Below are 7,500 nucleotides of genomic sequence, written 5' to 3' on the forward strand. Positions count from 1 at the left end.
GGGAACCAATATAACGTTCAATTGCTTGATCGTTGCGGACAGTCCATAGTTAGCGATTATATTCCCTTTTCGATATATAAAGACAAATATAACTTAGAAGACTGCAGGAATCGCAGAGTTCTGGAGATGAAAGTTCCTCCCCACGATTTTTTTTTGAAAGATGGCAGATAGTTGTCGGAAAAGAAAAAGAAGAAGAAGGAGAAGAAAAAGGAGTAGAAGAAAATGAAGCAAAAAAAAGAAGAAAAAAAAGCAGAAAAAATAAAAATAAAAAGAAGGAGAAGAAGAAAAAGAAGCAGAAAAAATAAAAAGAAAAAAAGATGAAGAAGAAAAAGAAGAAAAAAAAAAAAAAAAAAAAAAAAAAAAAAAAAAAAGAGAAGAAAAAGAAGCAAAAAAAGAAAGAAAGAAGAAGAAGAAGAAGAAGAAGAAAAAAAAAAACAGTTGGGATCGTAAAGGACAGCGTAAGGGCGATATTTGGTAACGGAAAAGACTTGCATGTGGTGTTTACAGGCCGGGAGGAGGCATGGGATGAAGACCCTCGAGGCAGGACGTCAGAAGCAGTCTGAGCTTAAAGACGGTTCGGGAGAGGTAAGTGAGAACCGAAAGGAAAGAAAGGAATCGAAGAAATCAAAAGAACCCAAAGAAGCAAAAGAAAATAAAAAATATAAAAAAATAACTGAAAGAATCGAACGAAAACAAAAGAACCAAAAGAAAAAAAAATAAACAGAAAGAAATCAAAAGAATTCAAAGATAGAAAGAGAGAGAGAAAAAAATAAAAAACGAAATAAGCAGAGAGTCGAAAGAAAGCAAAAGAACCCAAAGAAAAGGAAACGAAATAAACAGAAAGAGCCGAAAGAAACTAAAAGAACCTAAAGAAAAAGAAAAAAACGAAATAAACAGAAAGAGTTCAAATAAATCAAAGAACCCAAAGAAAAGAAAAAAAAACGAAATAAACAGAGAGCCGAAAGAAAACAAAAGAATCCAAAGAAAAGAAAGAAAAAAAAACCGAAATAGAGATTCGAAAGAAACCAAAAGAACATAAAAAAAGAAAAGTAAAGAAAGAGAAAAATAAGCGAAATAAACAGAATGAGTCGAAAGAAAACAAAAAACGAAATAAACAGGAAGAGTCGACAGAAACCCAAAGAAAAGAAAAGAAGAAAAAAGGAAATAAACAGAAAGAGCCCAAAGAAACCAAAAAAATATAAAGACAACAAAAGAAGAAAACGAAAACCAAATAAACAGAAAGAGTCGAAAGAAAGCCAAAGAACCGAAAGGCCCGACATGCGCATACGAGAGCGAGGACCAGACGACAAAGATTCCTTCAGCGGGAATCGAGAATCCTTCAGCGGCCATTGCTGAATCCTGATACTTTTAATATAGCTAAGAATCATTTATTGGTCTAATATATCCTGAATTTGAGTCGAGAAGAAGTAGGAGAGATGGCGGACAATACAAGAGGTAAGAGCAGTGGTTCTCAACCCACTGGCGTCGCAACACAGAAATACCATCTGTTTATCGCATAATATTTTGTAAATGTTTATTAAAAGTTAGTTTTTAAAATTCTGATACATTAGGATAAATTCTGAATACACTGTGATAAATGTAGAAATTTAATCTTAGGTTAGTTACCCCACTCTTAAGATAAGCTTTCTTTTACAATAATTTACCGTAAATTGCACATATTCATGCATAATTCGTATGAATTTGTATATTAATGTATAGTAGAGTTATTCGAAATATTTTTGGCGTGTATTTAAACTGAAAAGGCCGAGAAAATTTGGACTAGATAGAAAATTGGACTAGACGGAGTAGGAATTAAGTAAATAGAATAATAATGAAGAAATGAATAAGAATGAATAGCAAAGAGTAAAGAAATAAAAAGGGCGCAGCGGAAATGAGAACACTAGTTGACTAAGATGGCGGAGGAGGGCAAAATTGCGCGGGAAAAGTCGACGATAGTAACAACAGAATCGATGAAGGCGAAGGAGACTTGTTACGGAAGAAATAGTATAAATCCCTATCAAAATAAGAAATAAAAAAATATATTTGAGGGATATTTACAAGGAAGTTTAAATATCCGATTTCGTGTGCATGTGGAAGACTACTGTGTCCGATTTCGTGTACGTCTTTAAGAGATTCATCAAGTGTCCGATTTCGTGCACAAGAAGAAATCGAGTCCGATTTCGTGTACAAGAGGACGACCAGTGTGTCCGATTTCGTATGCAAGGCGAATCCCTCAGATTTCGTGTACTAGAGGTGGATTATTGTTCGATTTTGCGTACCCATATTTACAAGAAGTCAATCAAGTGTCATATATCGTGTACAAGAGGTGCGGCTACTTCGCACGCTTGATGTACACGAATTCGACCACTGTGTCCGATTTCGTGTTTGCAGTTTTAAGAAATTAACATTTAACAGAGGTTCTTCTAAGCCAGAGGCGGTGTTCACGAAAGGTCTACGACTGTTTTGCGATTTTGTCTGCGATTTGCGCTGTGCTGGTAATAGAACAAATATATAAATCGTTATGGACACTGTTTTGATAATCTTTTGCGGTATGATACGGTACTGTATATATGGCAATAAATCATCTTTATATCATAACGGTAATATCACCCATTTCATTGATCTAAATGAAATGTGGCATTCTACGTTTATTGTCACTGCATCAGTTGTAAAGGCGGGCGGCGCTATTTTTAATTTTTATTAAAATTTTATTTAAAATAAAATACAGTAATGAAGACGTATGCGACGGCTCAGCTGATGTTTGATAATGTATCAAAAGATGCCTCGAAGCTTTTATTTACAGAGCGGAATAATGTTCAACTGAGGAAAATTCGCATAAGAAGAAATTAAGAACAATCCTTACGGATGTGAATAGATAATATCTGTAAAATATATGAAACAGCAAAACAACATTTAACTATAAATCAAAAGGGACTTTAATTTTTTTCTCTGTCATATTCGAGGCAGAAATATCTTGAAATATGTAGAGATTTGCATCATACTTTTAAAGACAGTCCCAACCTGCGTGGGACACTCCGCATCTAAACTAAAATTTTGGAGAGTCATAGGCCCGTACTTTTAAAACCTTCGCCAGTACTGGCGTTCGCCTGGCGAACCTCTGAGTGAGGGAGGCCTTACTTTTAAACCCAACGTTCGCCAGGGCGGGCGAAGGGATCGCCAGGCGCTAACATCTTGTATTCCCGCTAAATCTAGCGCAAATTTGTTTACATGTGCAGTGAACATAACATAACCTAAACTTAATTATTAACCTCGAGAGAAGACGAAAATGTTGTTTCCGCAATAGCCTCACTTTATACTATAACAAAGGAGTTAAAATTTAACTTTATGGTATAACAAAGAAGTTGAAAATATCTTTATACTATAACAAAATTAACTATACTTTATGCTATACTACACTTTATACTATAACAAGGTTAACTTTATGGCCCGTACTTTTAAAACCTTTTGCTTTTTCTCGCGTTTTTTTCATTCGCCGAAGCGCTAGATTTAGCAGGAATCCAAGATGTTAGCGCCTGGCGATCCCTTTCGTTCGCCAGGCCTGGCGAACACCTGCCTTGGGTTTCAAAGTAAGGCCTCGCTAGCATTGGCGAAAGGTTTTAAAAGTACTTTATACTATACTATATCAACTTTATACTTTTATACAAAAAATAACTTTATACTTTTGGTAAATCTAAGTAAGACAGCCGCGCCTATTTGTTTGTTTTTCTCCTATCCCCTTCAATCTTGGGTGACTCGTGGAGAATTGGGGGTTGTAGGTGGGCGGGGGGGGGGGGCACACACGGAAGAAATAGTAGAATCAAAAGTGAAAATTTTGAAAAAAATGCATAATCCGAACGAGATTCCGGCGCCGCTGCGGGATGCGACGGTGTCAATGTTGCCGAAATCCCGACGAAATTTCTTAATGTAACCTAACGTAACCTAACCTAACCAACCTAACCTAACCTAACCAATCTAACGTAACCTAACCTAACCAACCTAACGTAACCTAACCTAACCAACCTAACGTAACGTAACGTAACGTAACCTAACGTAACCTAACCTAACCTAACCTAACCTTCCAAACCCCCGTATTTTGTATATTGCAGAAAGCTCACAGTATTGTTTTCATTCGAGACGGTCCGAGACAACGATGTTTGTGGACTATAGAGAGGCAACTTTTGAATTCCAATTAATTAAAGCACAACCAGTGAGGTCCCCACAATTTTATTAACTTCCCCGACATGTACGAACTCTAGTCAATAATTCTGTTATACTTTCCCCTGTATATATAGTGCGGCTGTCTAAATCAGTATTGCCATACTTTTATACAAAAAATAACTTTATACTTTAACCAAAGAGTTTAAAAATTACCATTTTACTATTCCTAACTGATATAAGATATTGAACTGTAGGCCTACAAGGGTATCATTAGACACGCCTCATTATAGGGCGGTGGAGCACTACACCTATGTTTCTATAGCGAAAAGTAAACATGCCGCCATAAAAACACCTCTGGTAACATTTGTGAAAAGAACATTATCCTTACAACCAAAATAACAACAACCTAAATCTAAATAAGTCATCTCGGGGGTGGGGGGGGTAGGGGTAGGGGGGTAGGAATACAGCTGATGTCTTGAGCTCTCGACTGGAACATCGAAGGTCTTGAAAAAAAATACGTATATACGTTATTTCATAATGAATTACGATTTTAAGATATTTTAGAATTTCAGTGTGATTCCTGCATCACATCATACACAAATATGTTACCAATATATAATTTGAAAGCAAGAAAATGGTATTCAAACAGCTTTCGCGAAACCTTTCGCCAGCCCTGGCGATAGGTTTTAAAAGCCTTAAGACAGAAACTACCAGTCAAAGACATTTTCGTTCACAAATTTGTCTAAGTCAAAGATAGATGAAGATAATCATACATCATTAATGTCAAATAGACTTTGTGATATGTTGTCAACCATCAATTCATCCATTTTCTACATATTTACAGTAATTTTCTACGAAAAAAAAACAAATGTCGCTGCGCAGCTTCACAGCTGATGCAATGACAACAAACCCTTGGTAATACTATTATCCTTACAGAAGTAACATTTACAACGGATGTAGTTTGAACATATTACTGCAATCAGTTATCTTCAAAGACTCTATGGCATTGTAAATACTTTTTCTATTACCAGCATAAACTTCGAGACGTGATGAACAAATCCATTTCGGTTTTGTCTGATGAGGATCTCGTGAAGAGTTCGAAACGTTACGATTATTTTCAATTCTCACTGTGGCTATTTTCATTTTCATTTTTGAGACATGAATACCGCCCAGTCCTAACTCTGATTGCTTTGATAATAATGGTGATAATAATAGTAATGATGATAATAATAATGATCATAATAATAATGATAATAGTAATGATAATGATAACAACAGTAATAATGATAGTAATAATAACAACAATGATAGTTATAATGAAAATAATAATAATAATAGTAATAACGAAAGTAATAAAATAGATAATAAGAATAGTAATAATACAAGTAATAATTATAATAAAAGTAATAAGAGGGCTGGTAATAACAGTAAAAGTAGTCATAATGGTGATAATAACATTAATAATGGTAATATTATTAATAATAATAATAGCAATAATAATAATAGCAATGATAATAACAGCAATAATAATTATAATTAATAATATAATGATCATGACAACAACAATAATAATGATCAATCTAATAATGGTAATTGTAATAATATAAGTGATAATAACTACAATATAAATTATCGAGATAATAATACTGATACTCGTAATACTTATTATTTCTTTAAACACAAACACTCACTAATACCTACTTCCTTTTCAGATTTCATAACAATTACTCAAGCGATACTCTCATAATACCAATACTCTCATAATACTCACTAATACTCTCATAATACTCACTAATACTCTCATAATACTCACTAATACTCTCATAATACTCACTAATACTCTCATAATACTCACTAACACCAAACACAAATAATACTCACTAATACTCTCATAATACTCACTAATAGTCTCATAATACTCACTAATAACTAAAACTCTCATAATACTCACCAATACTCTCATAATGCTCACTAATACTCTCATAATACTCACTAATACTCTCATAACACTCACTAATACTCTCATAATACTCACTAATACTCTCATAATACTCACTAATACTCTCATAATACTCACTAATACTCTCATAATACTCTCATAATACTCACTAATACTCTCATAATACTCTCATAATACTCACTAATACTCTCATAATACTCACTAATACTCTCATAATACTCACTAATACTCTCATAATACTCACTAATACTCTCATAATACTCACTAATACTCTCATAATACTCACTAATACTCTCATAATACTCACTAATACTCTCATAATACTCACTAATACTCTCATAATACTCACTAATACTCTCATAATACTCACTAATACTCTCATAATACTCACTAATACTCTCATAATACTCACTAATACTCTCATAATACTCACTAATACTCTCATAATACTCACTAATACTCTCATAATACTCACTAATACTCTCATAATACTCACTAATACTCTCATAATACTCACTAATACTCTCATAATACTCACTAATACTCTCATAATACTCACTAATAGTCTCATAATACTCACTAATAGTCTCATAATACTCTCACAATACTCACTAATACTCTCATAATACTCACTAATACTCTCATAATACTCACTAATACTCTCATAATACTCACTAATACTCTCATAATACTCACTAATACTCTCATAATACTCACCAATACTCTCATAATACTCACTAATTCTCTCATAACACTCACTAATACTCTCATAATACTCACTAATACTCTCATAATACTCACCAATACTCTCATAATACTCACTAATTCTCTCATAACACTCACTAATACTCTCATAATACTCACTAATACTCTCATAATACTCACCAATACTCTCATAATACTCACCAATACGCTCATCATACTCACTAATACTCTCATAATACTCACTAATACTCTCATAATACTCACTAATACTCTCATAATACTCACTAATACTCTCATAATACTCACTAATACTCTCATAATACTCACCAATACTCTCATAATACTCACTAATTCTCTCATAATACCAATACGCTCATCATACTCACTAATACTCTCATAATACTCACTAATACTCTCATAATACTCACTAATACTCTCATAATACTCACTAATACTCTCATAATACTCACTAATACTCTCATAATACTCACTAATACTCTCATAATACTCACTAATACTCTCATAATACTCACCAATACTCTCATAATACTCACTAATTCTCTCATAACACTCACTAATACTCTCATAATACTCACTAATACTCTCATAATACTCACCAATACTCTCATAATACTCACCAATACGCTCATCATACTCACTAATACTCTCATAATACT

At 33.4% G+C, this 7,500-nt stretch overlaps 1 long non-coding RNA gene across 1 annotated transcript in view; it reads right to left on the bottom strand.

The window, feature by feature from the left end:
* LOC138866465 (uncharacterized) overlaps window positions 1-7,500 on the bottom strand; it is a 59,106-nt gene that overhangs the window by 25,689 nt on the left and 25,917 nt on the right. The window lies entirely within an intron of this gene.

Source organism: Penaeus vannamei, chromosome 1, assembly GCF_042767895.1.
Source record: "Penaeus vannamei isolate JL-2024 chromosome 1, ASM4276789v1, whole genome shotgun sequence".
Classification (NCBI taxonomy): domain Eukaryota; kingdom Metazoa; phylum Arthropoda; class Malacostraca; order Decapoda; family Penaeidae; genus Penaeus; species Penaeus vannamei.